The following is a 21,452-nucleotide window of genomic DNA, read 5'->3' as shown; positions in this document are numbered from 1 at the left end:
GGAATGAGCGCAGCGGCGGCGGCCGGGCGGGCAGGGGCTCTTCCGCGCAGACCCCGCGCAGCCTGCCTGCGCCCCCGCGGAGATCGGGTGGCAGGATGGAGCCCGGGGATCCCCGCGGAGGCGGAGCGGCGGAGGCTGCCCCCCAGGTAGGGCTGCGTCGGGGGGGGGGGTATTTTTGCAATGCTGCATCCGCGCCGGAGGGGACGCATCGGACTGCGGGGAGACCCCTTGGTGGGCGTGCAAGGCAATGCATGCGTGCAGGCGTTGCATGGAGTGCAGTGCAATGCAATGGCAACGTGGCGCCCTGCATGCATGCATGCAACTTCCACCGGCGCTCCGGACTTGGCAGGTGAGGGGGGTCCCCAGTGGGCGGCAGAGAGAGCCGGGAGGGCGAAGGGGAGCCGGGGGGGGAGCAGCGCTGCTCCCCGAGCCGAGCCCGGGGGGAAACTTCGGCGTCGTTGCGCCGGGTGTTGGAAGCGGAGGCTGGCGGGGGCCCCTCACCTGCAAAACCTGGTCGCCTCTCATATATTTCGTGCATTGCATTCATCGCCCGCTTTCTCCTCCAAGGAGCTCCCGGGGGCGCGCGTGGTTCTCCCCGTGTTATCCTCGCAACAACAGCCCTGCGAGGTGGGTCAGGCGAGTGGCCCAAGGGAGCACCCAGGGATTGTCCTGGCCAGGTGGGGTGATTTGAACCCTGCTCTCTGCCTGGTCTTCGTCCTCATTTAGCCCCCACATGTGCATGACTGTGCATGACTGAGGTTTTCCCCCCTCGTCTTGGCTATGGTGTGAGTCTGTGCTGTTAATTAATGGGGTTCTGCCTTCGGAGAAGATGAGCCAGCCCTCAAGGAGGTGATTATGTAATTTGCTAGCAATTCATGTCCCTCCCGGCGTGACGCTGCGCGCTGACGTCACGGGGCTGTAATGGTGGTGTGCCTCGAGATTTTTTTCATGAAACAAGTGTGCCTTTGCCCAAAAAAGGTTGGGAAACACTGTATTAAGAAAACCGCAGCTGGGAAGGAAGGAAGTCTGGGCATGAATATACGCAGTGTAAATAAGATGACATAAAATGATGACTGTAAAAGATTGTTTTACTTTGTTTGTGAAAAAACTCAATAAAAAGCATTTGCAAAAGAAAGGAGAAAGAAAGAAAGAAAGAAAGAAAGAAAGAAAGAAAGAAAGAAAGAAAGAAATCACAGTGGTGGCACAGGTGGCAGTGGGATAACAACCGTAGGTGAGATCACAACCGTACCTGCGGTGGAATAACATCACTACCTGTCACCACAGAAGTGGTGGGATTTGGTGGGGAAAACAATACACCTGGAGGGGGAAGGGTAAATCTGTGAAGGGATTTCCTAGCCCGGGGGTGTAGTTGTGAGGTACCCAAGATGAGCTGCAAAGCCAAGATAACAAAGAGAAAGAGAGCTCAAAGTCTGCTCTGGGAGAGGGTTTAGGTTCCTGGTCAGAGGAAGTAGAGCTTGAAGGGTTAGAGAGAAAACCCATAGCAGAACTTTGGGACCAGAGTCTTGAGAGAAGCCTAGCCAGAAGAAACAGAACTGAGAAGAAATTTCTCTTATTTTGTTAATTTATTGATAATTCTCACTCACACAATATGCCACCCAAAAAGATAAGAAACCCTGTGAGGGAAACAACTTATGAAAGCTCTGAAGGAGAGGAGAATGGAAATCCTCAGAGGGAAGAGCAGAGTTTAGAAAATATAACTAGTATTCAACCTGAGGCAGGAGGTCCAAAATTCTCGGAAGAAATTGAAAAGTGGAAGTTAGAACAAGAATATAGATTGGAATTGGAAAAGTTTAAATCTGCACAGGAGTTAGAAAGAATGCAATTTCAGTTGGAGATGAGGAAACTGGAATTAGCAGCTATGGAGAATCAAAATAATAGTAATAACACCAGTAGTCCAACTCAAGTGAAGGTAGATTTAAAGTGTTTTCCTGAGTTTAAGGAAAAAGATTGCCCTGAGGCTTTCATTATATCATTTGAAAGAGCTTGTCAAGACTTTCAAGTGAAAGATGAGGATAAGATGATGATCCTTAGAGCCAGGATCCGTGGGTTATTAGCTCAAATATATGCCCAAATGTCGGAGAACTATTCCAAAAATGTTGATATATTTAAGCAACTAATATACACCAGCTTTGGGATTACCTCAGAACAACTGAGAAAGAAATTCAGAAGTGTGACTAAAGTGAGGGAGGACACGTCCGCTCAGCTTGGGGTGAAAATCTCAAACTACCTCACAAAATGGTTAGAACAGGAGAGGGCAAACTCTGTTCCAAAAATCAGAGACGTGTTTGCTCTGGAACAATTTTATGAAACGATAAACGGCCAATTAAAATATCTTATAAAGGAAATACACCCTCAATCACTTCAAGAAGCCGCTAAATTAGCTGACCAAATAAATGAAATAAGGGACCATAGGTTTGATGAACCAAGTTTTGACGGGAAAGTGTGGGGGACTAACAGAAATAAATTCCAACAAGCAAAGGGAAGCCTCTCTTCAGAGAAAGACAAGGGAAAGAGGCCATTGTCAAAAGGGCAAAATAACAAGGCCCAAGCCAACACCAGTCTCACTGAGGAGAAAGGGTGGAAAACTAATTATACAAATCCCAAAGAACTGAAATGCTGGGGATGTGGAAAATTTGGCCACAAAAGTTTTAATTGTAGAGCTGGAGGAGAAAAGTCTGGTAATATTAGCCCTCAGAAAAAGAACGTATTGCATCAAAGCTGAGGAGAGTCAAGCTAGTCAGGATAGGCCGAAGCCTGCTGAAGTAGTGGAGGCAAAAGTGGCACATTGCTATGCTATAAAACAAGACAATCTTCTTTTGAAAAATGCTGGGGAAGATATTTGGATTGAAGGGAGGAGATTTCTAGGGTTAAAAGACACCGGTCCGCAAGTCACTATTGCACACCCAGAGATCATCTGTCCCACTGTAGCCTTATGAGGCTTTGCCCTCAGGTGGGAAAAATATTGCACCCGGGAAAGGGAGATGGGAATCAACAGATAGTCAGTCAAGGAATAGTTTCAGAGGAAAAGCTTTTATTTCTACCATCCATGAACTGGTAGAAGGAGCAAGTGTGATAACTCACAAAAAAAAACATGCACAGGTTCACAGTCATGTGCACAGAGTATATATTCCCCTTCCAGTTCCCTCCCCTTTCTCCTCCTTCTCCAGGAGTCCTGCCCATGAGTTCCCCTGAGCATGAACAGAAAGCTCTCTTGGGACTATTGTGGACTCTTGGCACCCTTCCCAGGAAAGGGGGAATGAGAAGCCTGGCGTTCAGCATGTTCAGATGTGTTGCAACTAGAGTGAGAGAAAAGTCAGTTCTCAGGCCTGCTTTGAACAGAGCCTATTCATTAGCTTTTTGAAGCCTTCTTGTACTGATAAAAGTAACGGTTTGCCTATGCACATCATCTTGTGAGAAAAAGCAGAGGAAAGCTTTAGCTGTGGATTTTTAGAAGACAAAAGGAATTTTGGACAGTTTTGAGGCCTGGGGTGATTATTGGGGGGGGGGGCGTGACATCGGGCCTTGGTGGGGTCACCTGTCCTCACCTTCCTTCACCACCAAAATAATTCCAGGGAAAGTTATGAAATTAAAAGGAATTTCAAAACACCCTGAGGTATTACCAGTTGCAGAAATCCATGTTAAGTTCCAAGATTGGTCAGGAACGTGGCAGGTTAACTATTTCTGAGGGGATTCCTACTGCTGTGCTGATTGGATGGGATCTCTTAGAGCATGTACAGAGTTCTTTTGTAGTTACTCGCTCCAAGGGGGATCAACAGTTTGTACAGTGCAAATGATATTAATCTTAGGGCCCCTGAATTCATAATGGAAGCTAATGCCATTAAAACCTGAGCAATAAAAATTTCCCTTGGGAGGGTTGGATATTGCTCATTGAGATCTTCACAATGCCAAAGAAGGGTCTTTCCAAAAGCAGACCTGCCAGATTCCAATCCAGATGTTTCCAGATGTTTCCTTGATGTTTTCCACACGCCACACTCTCCAGTTGACAATGGCTATTGAGGCAATGCACATCATCCAGGCCAAAATATCCATCAGGAATGCAGATAACTGGAGGCAGGAAACTAAGCTCAGCCATCTGACCACCCGCAGGGTGGGTTTGGTGAGGAGGGGAGCAGGGGAGACATTGGCAGACATCCTGGAAACAAGAGAAGACAAAATGCAGTGAGAGAGGGAATAACAAGCATGTCTTGTCATTGAAGGACCTCATTCTTCCTTCCATGCCATATGGTGTGATATGACATAAAATTGCCTGGCTTCTAGTGTGAAGGCCGCTCCCAACAAGGCCCTTTCCAAATGGCCTAGGGGGCAAGGCCCACACTTACCAGCCCTACTGAAGAAGCTCCTCATGAGGCTGGAGGAACATGGCCTGGTTGTGGGGCGTGATTCGAAACTTGTGTGGGATTAGGCTAGTGGTATTAAACGGGAAGCAGGAAACGCAGTATTCCGAAAGGCAGTGAGGTTTTGCTGCACATGCTCTATACTGCTACATGAATTGTGCAAATAGGCAGCAGAGGTGGGTGCCAGGTCCCCCCCCCCCTCTGCTACAGGGCCTTCATCTGCCGTATTTTTCTTTGGGTAATATTCCAAATCTCCTGGCTCCTCCTTCTCTGCAGTTTCTGGGAATATTGGAACCTAAGGGAGCAGCACCAAGTTCTCCGTCACCCTCCAAGATCTCCACCCTTTTAGTTCTTGGGAATCCTGGCTTTGTGATTAGAAAATTTCCCCAAGAACAAAAACAGTTACAGTGGCCTCAGATGCTCCCTTGAAGCAGTAATTTGGAAGATCCTAACATCTTCTCTGCACGTCACTCTAGGCAGCTGTAGGCATGAAGGTGGTTTCTGCACCAGAATTGTCCACAGAGTGCACAATTGGAGAAGTGCCTTTGGAACTCTTTGAGTTTTCAGGACGCGAGGAACGATTTGCATAGTTAACCAAAAAGATGAGCTAGAGATGCATTTGCAGGATCAAAACAAAGGTTTGTCCTGGAATATCAGTTCTGGGAGGGGGCTAAGTGCCTTCATGCCCTGCCTGAAAGCTTCCTTGAATCCTGTTTTTGTGGACATCAGTGCATTGGACTAGAATGGGCTATCGGTCTGTTTGCATGACCCTAAGTAATTGTGAGGTTGGGTAACTTGCGATCTGAACAGCAGTGCCATTTCCTAGAAAGTCAAACATCTTTTCTGTTTCTGTGGAATTAAGCTTTACTTAGAATAAGATACATTCTCCCCAAATCGCAGTCTCCCTCTGTCCTCATCTGCCACAGTCCACAAAAGTCTGGGTGTCTTTTTCTGTCAACCTTGAACTGGTCTCCTCCCAAACCGTAATGCTTATATACTAGGATGGCGCTCGATGGACCTTCAACAAACTACAGTTCCCAGGATTCTTGGTGGGGGCGCCTTAAATGTACGGTGCGGGTACCCTTCCCCCAGCTCAACCCGCAGCTAAATTTGTTGTGAAATGTGCTTTTCTTAAAAAAACAAAAAGCCAGCCACAGGGATAGTCTAAGGAACAATATTTTGGGGGGTGGGGCGATAGCTCCATTAGAGGTTCCACACTGTTAAGGAAAATTCCGGGTTGAGAGACTACTCAACAGCCCAGCTCCTCGGGGTACAGGTCCCCGCCGCAGGTCCATGTGGTCAGTCAAAGAAGGAAATTACCCCAGGAAGTGCGGTGAAAAGCGAGAGTCTAACTACTTGTTTGAAGTCTGGTTCTCTGTTGGACCTGGTAATTCAAGAGAAATCCTGTGAAGTGGAGGAAAGTCATACACCCTAAAGCTCACCTGAAGTCCCCAAACATACTATTATACATCTGACTCCCTACAACAGAGAGTAGCAAACTATCAGATCCAGATCCACGCAGATCGCTCCATACACGCATGGATCTCTTTTTTATGACTAGTAGTTATTTATTTATTAAAGATTTTCTTGATTTACAAAAGGGTGCAATGTCTCTCTCTCTCATGTCTCCCCCCCCCCCCCCATGTAACACTTTTACAAATCATTTTCATTTGTTGACACATTAGGAAGAAAAGGGGAAAGAGGTGGAGGGGGGAAAGATGGGTGGGGGTGGGGGTGGGTGGCGATTTTTCTATTTTACTTCCTATATGTAGGGTTTGGTGCCAGCGTTGTTTGTGCAGGTTCTTTGCTGTCTGCTTGTGTTCCTTTGGTGGTGAGAGAGGTTGGGGTTGGCCTAGGGTGTGGCTATTCCTTTGTAGTTGGCTGTGGTGGTCTTTGTTTTCATGTGTGTGTGGAAAAGAAAAGAAAATCCTAGGAAGTGGGATGGGAAGCAGATAATAGAAAAGGGGGGGGGCTTACTATGTAATGAATTCTGATGTGCAATTTGTGGAATTTCAACAACAACAACAACAACAACAACACAACAAAATACTTAATAAAAACAAGAACAGAAAGAAAGCAAACCAATCCCTACCCCTAATTAGGTATTATCCAGATAAGAAGCAAAAACTAAAGGACACAACTAATTCAAACCCATTCATTCCAATAGGCTTACTCTGAGTAGAATCTCACTGCATTGTCACTACAACTCCTTGCATTACAGTGTTTGGGTAATTTAAAAAAAGAGAGACACATTTGTTCTGAAATCCACTGAGGAGGCATGTGTTGGTGTTATTTTAAGAAACCAAATCATAATCTTTGTTTTAATTTTTTGCCATCCTATATATTCTCGCCTTGCGCAATTAACTTATCCTCCCATCTATTTTCATTATATAAAAATAATTTATCTCCTTAATCTCATAAATTCCAATTATGGGTTGGTTGGTTGGTTGGTTGGTTATTTAGTTAGTTCTTCATGGAAATTTTGAAGCTGTGTGCAGGAGGAAGTTGGGTGGGAAAAGGGATGAGGCTCCTTTAAATGAAGAGAGAGAGAGTGAGAGAGGGAGAGGGAAGCAGAACTGTCTCCAAAGAACCAAAAATGTCACATTTTGTCATGGGCATTTTTCTTTGTGCACAACAGGGAAGAGAAATGAAACTTTGGGCAATCTCAGAGCCAGAGAATATGGGGCACCTGCGGCCCTCCAGGCTATTATAGACTGCAATGGGGGGCAGTGTGGTTTAGTGGTTAGAGCACTGGACTGGGACTGGAGGTTTCGAATCATGCCCAACAACCACGCCATGTTCCTCTGGCCTCATGAGGAGCCTCTTTTGTGGGGCTAGCGAGTCTGGGCCTAAGCCACATGGGAAGGGTCTTGCAGGGTGCGGCCTTCACGCCCCACAGCCAGGCAAATTTATTTCATACCACACCATATGGCAGCCATTTTGTGTTTTGCTATGTTCTCACTGGTAGCCAATTGGTGGAGTAGCCCATGTAGCACTTTCTCAAAATTGGTCTGGCTCCGTATAAGGCAGCTTCCTCTGTGCTTATCATATGAAATACCCCACTTTGTATTTAATAGGAGCGCAGGATGTTCTGCATTTATATCCTGGGGGGGGGGAGCGAATCTCATGAGCGATATGTTCAAATGTGTTTCTACGCTTGGGGGGCTGCTGCATCGCTTGTTCCTGAACCTTTTCTTCCTTCCAAATGCCCTGAAGATCCATTGCACACCTTGACTTGCATGAGACCTCCTCTCTCTTATTTGCTCAGTGAACCAGACCGGGAGAAGGAGGGATGAAGGAAAACAGAAATCCAGCCTGAGAACGGAGGTCCCTGTCAAGAGAATGGCCAAGATCTACTCAGGTGAGGATGAAAGGGGAGGCAGGGAAAAGCAAAGAGCCCCTGAAAACATCCCCACACTCGGGAAGAACTTGTCGGTCAAACCGCTACACGGAACTGTATCTGCATGAAGACGGTTAGCACTTTTCTCTTGGATGGGTGTCACTGAGCAGAGTTTTCAATGGAGATGGTGTATCCTGATTAAGTGGGGGAAACAGTACGGGAGAGCATTTGGGTGTGGAGGATGTCATGCAGCTACAGAACTGGACTTGCGTATTTGACGGGGTGAGCTCCCGTTGCTCAGTCCCTGCTCCTGCCAACCTAGCAGTTCCAAACCACGTCAAAGTGCAAGTAGATAAATAGGTACCGCTCCGGAGGGACGGTAAACGGTGTTTCTGTACGCTGCTGTGGTTTTGCCAGAAGCTGCTTAGTCATGCTGGCCACATGACCCAGAAAAGTTTTCTGTGGACCAACGTCGGCTCCCTTGGCCAATAAAGCCAGATGTGTGGTGCAACCCCAGAGTCGTTTGCGACTGGACTTAACTGTCGGGGGTCCTTTACCTTTTTAAAAGCACTGCACATTGCCACGTGGATGTGAAAGTGCTTCATCTTATCAATGGTCACAACTCCTGAAATGAATGGATGACTCTAATGCTGCGTGACTAGACCTAATGGTCAGGGGTCCCTTTACCTTTACCTATGTTCAAAGATATTTAAAATACAGTGGTACCTCGCAAGACGAATGTCTCGCAAGACAAAAAACTCGCTAGACGAAAGGTTTTTCCGTTTTCGATTTGCCTCGCAAGACGAATTTCCCTATGGGCTTGCTTCGCAAGACGAAAATGTCTCGCGACTTTGTTTCCTTTTTCTTAAAACCGTTAAAACAAAGGGTGCTTAGCTTGAACAGCTACAGTTGCGACTTGACTTCGAGGAGCAACTGTTAGCACGTGGTTTTGCAGCCTTTTCTCAGACTTTGCTCACTTTTGAAGCTTTTCCAAAACTTTTCCAGAACTTCTCTTGCATCCATTTGGTAAGTTAAACTTTTAAAACTTTTTTGGGGGGTTTTGGATTTTGGGTTGGGGTGTTTGGGATTCAAGGACTTGGTGTTGTGGGGGGGTTTGCGATAATCTGGGAGCTTGTGGGGCTTTTTTGGGAATTTTTATGATTTTCTGTGACCATTGGGCCAGCTTGTTTTTTTTCAATTTTTTTCCCCTGAGTTTGAATTTCTGAGTGCTGGCTGGCTGGGGGAACAGCTGGAGAGGTTTCTGCAGGAATCTGGGAGCTTGTGGGGCTGTTTTGGGAATTTTTATGATTTTCTGTGACCTTTGGGCCACTGCTGTTTTTTTTTAAAAAAAAATCTGGATTTGAATTTCTGTGTGGTGGGTGGCTGGGGGAACAGTTGAGGAGGGGGTTCTTCAGCAAGAAGCAAAGAGTGGAAGAGGAGCCTTCTTCGAGTGGTCCCCCAGAGTCTTAGAAAATGTACTGTACACTTTGTTGATTTTTAAATGTTTTTCTGTCATGTTTATAAAGTTAATTTATTTTCCCTTCAGTTTTTGAACTGCTCTTTACAGTATGTGTGACTTTAAAGAGCAGTTAATAAACTCTTGTTGTACCAAATTTGGCTTTGTTTGGACTTTTTTTGACCATAGGAACGCATTAATTGAATTTCAATGCATTCCTAGGGGATTTCGTGCTTCGCAAGACGAAAAATTCGCTAGACGAAAAAACTTGCGGAACGAATTAATTTCGTCTTGCGGGGCACCACTGTAGTCAAAAAGATGACAGCTTTTAATTCCTCCGAATTTGATATCACTTTAGATTTTTAAAGGCTGGCTCCCAAAGTTATTTCAGGTGAAATACATGGATTTAGGCCCATTGCTTGGCCGAATGTTAACCACACACACACACACACACTTCAGTGGAAACTGCATGCAGCTGAGCAGCTCACATTCGGAGCATCAACACAGAAAGGAACAGAAAGAAAGGAACACAAATATTTTGACGGAAGTGTCTTAGGAAAGCAATTTTAAATCATGGACACCTAGGTTCTGAAAATGGTATTGCCTGGATTGGTGTGAGTGATGGGGTCCCATGGCACAAATTCCATGTGGTCCCAGTGCAAAGGAAAAGAGCTAAGATCTTCTCCCTTACTATAACGTCCAAACAAGATGGGATGGGGAAGAAGAATGATAGGTTTGTAAGGAGTCTTCAATAATTTTGCCAAGGAAATTCTCATGCTATTAGCCTTTCTTGTACATGGAGATCCCTTATGAAATGCATTCAGGCCCATCAAACAAATCTGTACTGAGATACACATACTGTATCACCAGTTTTACTGCTGGAACTGCTCTGATTCTGACTTCAGGAAGAACGTGTTTTAACTGCACAGTGTCCTGGAATAGACACTCTGCATTGGAAAAGAAGGGAAGTGAGTTCCCTCCCATTTTCCACTTCCCTGATGTTCCAAATGACCAGTACCCTGGAGTTATGATTTGTGTTGTTGTCAGGATTCTAACTGTAACTGTAACTGTAACTGACCTAAGAATTCTGCAGAGCAGTTGCTGCTGTGGCTGGCTGGCTGCTCAGGCGAACGTCAGCTCAGTGGCCAACAGCTCAGTCTTCTTGAGGCTCAGGAGCACCTAGCAAATACCTGCTCTGTTCCTGGCACACTAGACTCTAGCTGAGGAAGGCATTTCACGTAAGTTTATGGATTAAACATTCCTCACTATGCCATCAGGTGTGTTTATGCTCAGTGGAAAAGGATAGCTGCAGTAGCAGATAGCAGAACAGTGAATCATGAGCAGCTTCCCATCCACAACAGGTTGCTGAGGTTCTGGCCATTTTCCCAGGAACAATGCAACAGTAGATTAAATCAGTAGCAGTGTGCTGGAAGAAAGTCTGAGTGTCGGCTTCTCTGGATCAGATGTCTATACCTCACCAGGGGGTGGGAGAGAGCAGGGGAACTCTTTCTTTTGCTGCTTCTTTCTGTGCATAGAAGGAAGAATGCAGGAGGGAGGATGTCCTTCAATGACTAGACATGCTTGTTATTCCCTCTCTCACTGCATCTTGTCTTCTCTTTTGTTTCCAGGATGTCTGCCAAGGTCTCCCCTGCTCCCCTCCTCTCCAAACCCCCCCTGCAGGTGAAAGACCTGGTGGTCAAATGGCTGAGTGTAGTTTCCGGTCTCCAGTTATGTGCATTCCTGATGGATATTTTGGCCTGGATGATGTGCATTGCCTCAATAGCCATTGTCAACTGGAGAGTGTGGTGTGTGGAAAACATCAAGGGGATCGGCTCTGGGAACATCTGGATTGGAATCTGGCAGGTCTGTTTTTGGAAAGACCCTTCTAACGATGGCAACGCTTTTTGGCATTGCGAAGACCTCAATGAGCAACATCCAACCCTCCCAAGGGAAATTTTTATTGCCCAGGATTTAATGGCATTAGCTTCCATTATGAATTCAGCGGCCCTAGGATTAATTTCATTTGCTTTGTACAATGTGTTCAAGCCCAGAAAACATAAGGATTTTGTGTTAACCTTTTTTAGCCTTGGAGCTCTGCTGAACTTACCTGCAGGGATACTCGTCCTGATTTCTGTGATATGGAACATGTCTGCTGTCTTACAAAATGGGGAAATTGACTTCCCTGAATCTTTTGAATTGCCTCAAATTCCCAGCGAGCAGCATATTGGACCTTCTATTTATCTAGGCTATATCGCTGCGGGTTTCCAGCTGCTGAGTGCAGCATTGGTTGGGATGGAGAGATGTTGCATCAGGACCACCGCAACAGATACATCTCAAATAGAAACTGTGGTGGTAATTACCCCAGGAAGTGGGGTGAAAAGCGAGAGTCTTACTACTTGTTCAAAGTGTGGTTCTCTGCTGGACCTGGTAATTCAAGAGAAATCCTCCGCAGTGGAGATGGAGGAAACCCATGCGGAAGATCTTGTCATTCCAGAGGAATCCTGCGCAGTTGAGATGGAGGAAAGCTGTGCAAGTGATCTTGTCATTCCAGAGGAATCCTGCGCAGTTGAGATGGAGGAAAGCTGTGCAAGTGATCTTGTCATTCCAGAGGAATCCTGCGCAGTGGAGATGGAGGAAAGCCATACACCCCAAAGGTCACCTGAAGGACATCAAAGCCCACCTGATGTCCCTAAACATACGATTATATATGCGATTCCCTACAACAGGGAGTCGTAAACTATCAGATGCAGATCCACGCAGATCGCTCCATACACACATGGATCTGCGTGGATCAGGATCTAATAGTTTTGTTTTGGGACTTCAGGTGGGCTTTGATGTCCTTCAGGTGAGGAGGCCTTTTTTATTACTAGTATCTATTTATTTATTAAAGATTTTGTTGATTTACAAAAGTGTGCAATGTCTCTCTCTCATGTCCCCCCCCCCATGTAACATTTTTACAAATCATTTTCATTTGTTGAGACATTAGGAAGAAAAGGGGAAAGAGGTGCGGGGGGGGGGGAAGATGGGGTGGGGTGGGGTGGGGTGGGGATTTTTCTATTTTACTTCCTATATGTAGGTTTTGGTGTCAGCGTTGTTTGTGCAGGTTCTTTGCTGTTTGCTTGTGTTCCTTTGGTGGTGAGAGAGGTTGGGGTTGGCCTGGGGTGTGGTTATTCCTTTGTAGTTGGCTGTGGTGGTCTTTGTTTTCATGTGTGGGTGGGGTGGGTGGGTGTTTTGGATCAGCAACAAATCTACTTATTCCAAGACCTCCCTTAAAGCAGTAGTGGATCACCATGAAGAAGGCGCCACCACTGACAAGGCCTCTGCCTGGTTCCCTGTAACTTGGCTGCTCCCAGGGCTGGGGGGGGTGTGTCATATTTTTTCCTTGATTTCCCCCTCTGAAAACTAGGTGCACCGTATGGTCAGGTGCGCCCTATTGAGCAAAAAATATGGTAATAATAATTTAGTTGGACCCCGTCCATCCGGCTGGGTTTTCCCCTCTTTTAATTCTAATAGCGCATTAACGTTCTGATATAAAAAACGTTTGTCCTGGAATATCAGTTCTGGGAGGGGGGAAGAGCTAAGTGCCTTCATGCCCTGCCTGGAAGCTTCCTTGAATCACCCGTCAGGTTTTTGTGGATATCAGTGCATTGGACTAGAATGGGCTATCGGTCTGTTTGCATGACCCTAAGTAATTGTGAGGTTGGGTAACTTGCGATCTGAACAGCAGTGTCATATCCTAGAAAGTCAAACATCTTTTCTGTTTCTGTGGAATTAAGCGTTACTTAGAATAAGATACATTCTCCCTAAATCGCAATCTCCCTCTGTCCTCATCTGCCACAGTCCACAAAAGTCTGGGTGTCTTTTTCTGTCAACCTTGTGCTTTCCAAACAACTGGCCTCCTCCCAAACTGTAGTGCTTATATATTGGGATGGATCTCGTACACGGAAAACCACAAGAAGAATTCATTTCCGCAGCATCTATTAACAGCCCCCCCTCCCAAAGAAAATCTCTGAAAATTCCAAAGAGCTCAATATGGTTTCTGGAAGCCTGAGAAAGCTGCAGTTCCCAGCACCTTTAACAAACTACAGTTCCCAGGATTCTTGGTGGGGGCGCCTTAAATGTACGGTGCGGCTACCAGCGTTGCAAAGCGAAGTTCACAGTCCTAAAAAGAAAGCTGGTTTAAGCAGGAATATAGGTCCCCAATTAAGGGCTGCTTCAAGCAGGAAGGTGGAGAGGCAGTGTGGCCTAGTGGTTAGACTGCCAAACTAGGACCTGGGAGGCACCAGGGTTCAAATCCCCCTCTTGGCTATGAAGCCACATCTAAAAAAGCATAGAAATAAACAAGACCACGGAATGATACAAGCATGCCCCCCCCCCGCTTTGCAGCCTCCTTTGAACAGATGTGAGGAGGCTCCGTGTGCCATCCTGCCCAGGGCAGGGCGATGTCTGGTTTTCAACGTCAGCTGATGATCAGGGCTTAAATTCTGCTCAGTTGGGTGGGATTCCAAGCAACCCCCCTTCCTGATTCAGAAGCGGGTTTGTCTCCTAAACAGTCCCCCTTCTTCGTTTTAGCAGGGGAATCCAGTCTCATTCAGGCAGGGGGCTGCCTTGAATTTCCTGCTGAAACCCCCAGGTTCTCCAACTCTCTTTTAGCTAAAATCCCATCTTGATTGAGGAAGGGGGTTTGCATTAGAAGTGGGACGGGCGGGGAGGGGGAATAGTTTCTAGCAGCAGTACCTCCCCAGGTGTTTTGAGGACCTATTACTAATCGATTGATTGATTTTCTATACAAACCTTTTGCAAATAGATATATATATATATAAAAGAAACACAGTAAGACATACATTTCCTTTTCCAGTACTTCCGGGTTCGGCACCATCCGCAACCCGAAAACGTGCAACCTTACTGTAGTATATATTATAAATGTTGCATATTTTGAAGTTTTTTAGTTTAGAGAAGGCAAGTAAGTGGCAACATAATAGAATTGTAAAAAACAGGGCCTGGCATGGAGAAAGCAGATAGAGAAAAGTTTTCCTCCCTAACATTAGAACTTGTTGAAGCTGAGTTTTGGAATATTCAGGAAAGACAAAAAGAAAGTACTTATTCACACAGCAGATAGTTACTGTGCAACTTGCTCCGCAGGAGACACTGGGGACCAGCAACTTGGATGGCTTTAAGAGGGGGTTAGAAAAATCCACGGAGGTGAAGGTTATCATTAGCTACTAGCTAGGATGGTTATCTTCTGCCTCCAAAGGCATCCGGTGAAACTGGAAGATTCAGGACAGACAAAAGAAAGGACTCCACAGAGTGTGTAGTTAAAATTCAAGACTGATATTCATCACATCACCACAAGGTGGTGGTATAGTACAGACTTATCCTGTGATAATGCTTGCATTTCCAGGCGAAATGAAAACCTGCATTTTGCATTCTCTCCAAACACAAGCAGATCATGAGTGTCAGAAGATTGCACCAGTGCCTAGAAATTGAGTGATAACACCTGGTGAGATCCATTTGAATTGGTGTGGAACAGGTGAAATTTAACTACAGGTAGTTTAATTTTATTAAAAAATGAGATGTCCCTGTTGTGCGCCAATTATCCCAGTGCCTTTGCAGATGTCAGACACAACACTGGAAGGAAAGATCAGTGAACACTTGGGTGGATGAGTCCTGCCTGCACAGTTTTCCTTATGTCTCCATAAGTGAATGGGACTCAATTATTTAAAAAACGGAAACTGAAAATTCAAGGAAGGGGTTTGGAATCTCTCTGCGGGGGGCGAGCCCACCCAGGCTCCCCACGTGACTCCAGAACTCTCTTTGCTTGAGGAGGATTGAGTACCCACCAAATTCTCTATCTTTTGTAGAGGCCGGTAGTTTAAATATACAAGACCTGACACAAATCTGGAAAGGAAAACAGCTTCAAAAGGACCACAGCCGCAAAATCCAGGCATACTGCCAGAAATACTGAAGTAATTTTTCTGCCTGGTTGCATACAAATATAGGAAACCGGCCTATTCTATGACATTGAATCTGTTTTCCCAAATGACGACCAGATCTTTCTCACATGACATTCTTGCACTGGGAATGCTCAGTTGTTCCTTCGCTACAGTCAGTTTACACTTTCCTAACATTCAAACTGCTGTGAGCTGCTGCTGCTCCCCTGACCCTTCCGGGAGAAGAAATGAACAGAAATAACATTTGACGAATCCAGCTGCGGAGCAAGCCGATCGGGCGCTTGGGGTGGTGAGCGCGCCCTGCGGCCAAGGGCGGGGCCAGCCGGGCAGGAAGCTCCACGGGGCCTCCGTCTGCCTGCCTCCTCCCACAGAGCCGCCCCACAGCTGGGGGGGAGGCAGCGGGCGGACCGTTTGGGGCAGTGCGGAGCCTGCGGGCGCCCAAGCCACCAGATACTCCCAGGAGAGAGGCGTGGCTCAGGCACGCTGCAGGCCCCATGGTCGGTGCCGCCTGCCATTTTGTCACCCCCTCAGTGGTGACACCTGGGGTGACCTGCCCCCACCACACCCCCTTCCTCCATCCCGGATGAATTTTGTTATGGTGATGTCATTGCCACCTGTCAGATGCTGCTTATGACATTACTACAAGTCTTTCTACTCATTCTGAAAATTTTTAATATATTGCCGTTTCCACTACACTATTTTAATGGCAAAGTCTTGTGTGAAGCAGCTGAATTAGAACATATCAATAAGTTTTATTCTATTTGCCTGGGCATGAAGAGACCCCCTGGTTTCACACCTCACTTCTGGTCCCAAGTGCAGAACTGGCAATGATACGAGGGCCACATAATACTACTTCCATAGTTGCAATCAATCTTTTAGTGGGGCGCCATCTACACTTTGGAATGTCCTGCCTATTGACATTGCTTAACTCCTTCCTCTACCCAGATACGTAGAAGTTGGCAAACCTACCTAGATACGTAGAAGTTCTGTGTGTTTTTAGCTTATTGTTGGTTTCAATTAGTTTTAAAACATTTTTAAATACTTGTTTTTAATTTTTTATTGATAATTTTACTATTGCTTTGTCTTTCGTCTTGAATTTGTTCTCTATTTGTTAAAGTTGATATTTGTATCCTCATATGACTTGATTGATACAATATGTTTTGCACACTTATTTGTCTATCCCACTTCAGTGCTCCGTCTTCTTACTCTCTGAATGTTTGTTTTAAGCTGCTTTGGGCACAGCTCCCTGTGGAAAGGGAGCATATATATAAACTCAATCAATCACAGTCTAGCTTGGTCCTCTCTCTTTAATAGGCTGCAAGACTCTTGGTTATTTTTGCTTACAACAAACTAACTTGGACATCCCTCTTCAGTTTACAAGCTTTTACTGTGTCCGTACTGTGTGTGTGTGTGTGTGTGTGTGTGTGCATGTGCGCACCCGCCAACGCTCCTTAAGTGAATGTTCTCACTCCCTGTTAACTGACCCTCCTCGACCCCCACACTGTTTGTCATTACCCCACAGAGCATTTCCTATCAGAAGGGCGAGTGCCACCAGCATCACACCAATGGGACACAGCACACATGTCCAGGCCCATCTTACCCATAGAGGCTAGTGGCGCAGGGTACCTCGGTGCCAAGTTCTGGAGGGTGCCAGGTGGGAGTCCGGGGAACACCGAATGAGTGCGCTGAGTGAGCGAGGGTGCGTGTGCTGCGCCTGCCAAGTGTTGGCTCGGTTTTTTCCCTTTTACCCTGCAGGAGCTGAATTCTGTGGGGCGCCAGAAGGCTAAAAGGGAAAAAACTGAGCCGAGGCTCGGCGGGAGCGGTGCACACACACTCGCTCACTTGGCGCAGGCCCGCTCACTCGGTCAGCTGAGCCGGGAGGCACTGCGTCCAGCCTCCACCTCTTCCCCGCCAGAGGAGCCGCACTCCAGCCACTACCCGCCTCCTCCAGCCCTAAAAAAGGTCGAAAACTTTGGGAAGGGGGGGCGCCGGAGGGATCTTTGCACCACGGTGCTGGATATGCTTAAGACAGCCCTGCACAAGTCCTCCACCATCCTGAGAAAACCCCTTAATCCCAATTTTATTTTATTTTATTCTTTGTTACACTTACAAAAGGTAAATGAATAAATTTTAGAAAGGGGTAAGATTAGACGTGGATGCACAAAGCATATTTTAAAAAAATAAAGGCTCCTTTCACTACACTCCGCTCCCCCTGCCTTCCCACCCAGGGCAGCCCTGCCCTTTGTCTCCACTCAGTGCCAGCGCATCACTCAGGGCCGGGCCTCAGCAGTTGCAGCCTCCCCTCCTCCCTGCTCTCCAGCAGCCACTACAAGCTGCCCAAGGGAGGAGGATGGCAGCTGCAGCCATAGGGCAACAATGCGGGCATGTTCCCTTGGAGCTTCCGCAGCCACAGCCTCCATCGCTCAGGACAAGCGCCAGCTCTTGTTCCTCCCCGAGCTTGGCAGCAGCAGGATCATATATCAGAAGCAGGGATGACTGTCCCTGGAAAATCAGGGTACATGGAGGTGTTATATTCAAAGTGTCCAAGGTAAGGTGAGAGACGGGCGGCACCAGTTTGGCACCACACAGGGTGCCACTGAAATTTGAGATGCCAAGGTCTGCCACTGGAGGGGGCAAGGAAGCACATTGTGGATTATTTGTGGTAGTCTACCAATTGCAGGACCATGTCCGCCAACCCACTGCTGGAGGCAATATGCCTCTGAATACGAGTTCCTGAAGGGGAAGAGCCCTGATGAGCTCCAGTCCTGCTTGCGGGCCTCCGATAGACGTCTGGTTGGCTACGTCAAGAGCTGGATGCTGGACTGGACAGGTCTTTCATTCAGATCCAGAGGGCTGATCCTGCCCCTGTGGCTCAGCTGCAGCAGCTAATCTCTTTTGCAAAGGAAGGAAGTAAACAAACCAAAGTTGTCTGGCAACTGCAGGATATGCTCCATGTCACACCTAGGCAAGTCCAAATATGAGATCATGGAGACTGGTCTAGGTGACCAGGAGCAACTCCTGCAATTGTCAGTACAGAAAAGGGAAAGAAAGCATTTGTAATGGAAATGAGCATTCTGACCCCAGTAAGGTAGCTTCAGGAGCAATGGGCTGCATCCAATGTTGTCTGTCCACAAGCACAAGGTGGGTTTTAATATTATGCAACAGAGGAATCCATTGCAACCGTTGCCGTAGCACAAACTAGTTTGCAAGAGATTGTGCAATGTATAGTGTCGCAAAGTTACCAGCAATATGACAAAACACTTTCGCTGGTGAACAAATTTAGCGCTAAGTTATTTTAACTTAATGCTACCCATGGGAAGCAACCTTATGTTTGGCCATTGCTCCATCTAGCTCCATATTGTCTACACTGGCTGGCAGTGGCTCTCCAGGGTTCCAGGCAGAGACCAGTGGTGGGCCCTGGGGTCTAAAATTTCAGCGGCTTGCTGTGCGATACCAAAATTTGGTGCCCCCTGCCTTTCGCCCTCCATCCTAAGTAAATTCTAAATAAAAGTTATGGCATCCCTGCCTGCAACTGAACCGGTCACCCTCCCCTAAACCCACCTCTGCAGGGAGTCTCTCTGTCAGCCCGACCCAGAGAGGTCTGGGATTGTACACAGGAAGCTCTTGCTCTACTATTACAAAGCAAGTGAAGTGACATAATCACCATTCTTGACTAAGTTAGTTTTATGCTGTTTTTATTGAGTTAGTAGATAGGTAGCCGTGTTGGTCTGCCATAGTCAAAATAAAAAATTCCTTCCAGTAGCACCTTAAAGACCAACTAAGTTAGTTCTTGGTATGAGCTTTCGTGTGCATGCACACTTCTTCAGATACACTTCTTCAGATACTGTGTATCTGAAGAAGTGTGCATGCACACGAAAGCTCATACCAAGAACTAACTTAGTTGGTCTTTAAGGTGCTACTGGAAGGAATTTTTTATTTTTATTGAGTTAGTTTTTCTATTGCTGACCTCTTTTTATTGATTGTATTTTGTGTGTGTTTGGAAAGCTGCTTTCAAGCGGGAGGTATTCTTTTGAAGGATATAATTTTTTCTTCTGTTCTGGGCATATGTCCGGTTGGGGGGGGGGGAGGAAATCCCTGGAAGATGTCAAGTGCAAATGTCACCACAGGCAACTTGAGCAGGTGGCCCCATGCACAACCGAAGACGATAAAGGTAAAGGTAAAGAAACCCTTGACAGTTAAGTCCAGTCGCGGACGACTCTGGGGTTGCGGCACTCATCTTGCTTTACTGGCCAAGAGAGCCAACATTTGTCCGGGTCTCTATTTTTAAGGAAATGACTGGATTTTTCAAAATAGAGCAAGGCTCTTCCATGCCCAAACAGCTGTTACCATCCTTGCACTCCTTATATATTTGCATTCATCTTTTTAGAAATCCACTGAAACAGTACAACATTTTGACATCAGAACTTTCTGGAAAGCACTCCCATCCCATATCAAGACAAACATCTAGGTTTCTGCATTGGGTCATATCAGGTTTTCTGCGTGTTGAGCAATAGATGACTTGCCCATGGAGAAGGAATCTTGGATTGCTAGAAACAGCATTCAAGCCTGAAGCTGTAGCCATGATTGATTAGAACGGCAGATACTAATTTGCAAGATTGAAAAGATATATGATGCGTGGGATTTAGCATTATTAACACATGTACTATAAAAGAGATATTGAAGGATGTGCAGCAGCCAAATTCATTGATTTTTTTTGTTAATAATTGGAACATGAATGAATTTACTTTATTACGGTCACAGACCAGCATAAGCAAAACATCTAAATAAATAGCATAACAGTATCTCTAAGCAGATAATTATTAAATTAATTGGGAGCAAGAACCAAACGTAGATTAAAACACATACATATGCTTGATTAAGCATAGATAATGGATGAATAAAAACCGATAAGGAAAATTTAAAGATCAGTTAAAAAAGAACAGCTGTATGGGGTGGGGCTTCAGAAGTGTGGATCTAACAATTTGGGCCTTCTATTTAGGACTGATTTGTAGCATAGACCATCCTTCAACAAATATCTATCATGGCAGCACAAAATCTGGCGACTAAATATGTGACTTCTGGGCTTTTGTCCTGTAGTAATAGGGAGATGTAGTGTTGTTCTGAACGCCCAGGGCACTTATATAGGATGGGCTGGATAAACCAGCTCAAATGTCTATGTAATACTGGCAGTGAAGAAGGGCACGCTCCGTTGTTTCCTGCTGCCCAGAGCCACACGGGCATTTCCTCTCCTCGTATGGTATCTTCCTATAGCGGTCTTCCCGAATTGCTGAAGGGAGGGCCTGACAACGTGAAAGCCCTTCATTTTTTTGGTATTTCAAAATTAGCTATGTATGGTATTTGGGAAGTTGAGTATCTTCTAGTTTCGCTAATTAAATTTCTGGGGGACCTGGCTAGGTCTGCCTGTCATTCTATGTCTACCACACACTGTTTAATAAAGTTTTCTTTGCTTGTTCATTCCCCATGCTAAGTAAGAAATGTGGATTGAATCCTAGTTGTTATTATATTATCCACTGCTCGTATCCATATCAATTGGAAATCATCTTTGATAGTCAAGGAAGCAAGGCCGCTTGGAAGGGAGGCTAGTCTCAGCCAATAATTAAGAGTGGCGAGCTGCACTCTGGCCTTGATTCTTATGAATCCAGTTTTGAGGTGTATTGTAGCATTGCAGACATATTTAGGTACTTGAAGGACAGATCTTATCAGGGACGTGGGTGGCACTGTGGTCTAAACCACAGAGCCTAGGGCTTGCTGATCAGAAGGTTAGCGGTTCGAGGCCCTCTGCCTCTGTGACTTTTCACACATCTCCTATAGACTGGGCAGCTGTGGAACTTGCATGGGCTCATCAGTGAACTTCTTTACTTCCGTTGTAGTATGCTTACATGTCAAAGGAACTGGGTGCCAACTTCAATAAAATTTTGCTGGGGGGGGAGGTAAGCCCGTCCCGCATAACTGATCACATGACAAAGCACACACACACCATTTGAATGGCAATGCCCATTAATGGGGGGGAGGCCCCTCAAATATTTTTGGGGGGAGGGCGAAGTTCTTCGGTCCTAGGAGCTGACTCCTATACAAAGGAGGTTCACATCAGACCAGTCTATCAGCTAAAACAAGATATGCCGTAGGTCTTCCACCCAAGAGTGTTTTATTTTGATGTTAAACCAGCAGGGTAACAGACACAAATGCTGAATTACACTCTCAGTCTTAAATGGTTGAGGGTTTTGCCTTTGCCATGCTTTGAAATCAGTGAACAGATCTTCTATGACACAGTCACTCAGTGAAGTAAGAAGTTCTGCAACTGAGAATCT

At 46.0% G+C, this 21,452-nt stretch overlaps 1 long non-coding RNA gene across 1 annotated transcript; it reads left to right on the top strand.

The window, feature by feature from the left end:
• Window positions 1-14,060: 14,060 nt before the first annotated feature.
• Window positions 14,061-20,916, top strand: LOC310699175. The gene is made up of 3 exons (XR_014521968.1): window positions 14,061-15,310; window positions 17,754-18,829; window positions 19,075-20,916. It is a non-coding gene; the product is annotated as an uncharacterized lncRNA (long non-coding RNA).
• The last annotated feature ends 536 nt before the right edge of the window (window positions 20,917-21,452 follow it).

Source organism: Podarcis liolepis (genome assembly GCF_965112155.1).
Source record: "Podarcis liolepis genome assembly, chromosome: 2".
In the NCBI taxonomy this organism is placed as follows: Eukaryota; Metazoa; Chordata; class Lepidosauria; order Squamata; family Lacertidae; genus Podarcis; species Podarcis liolepis.
The sequence above is the reverse complement of the archived record's forward strand: the minus strand, read 5'-3'. Positions and strand labels throughout refer to the sequence as shown.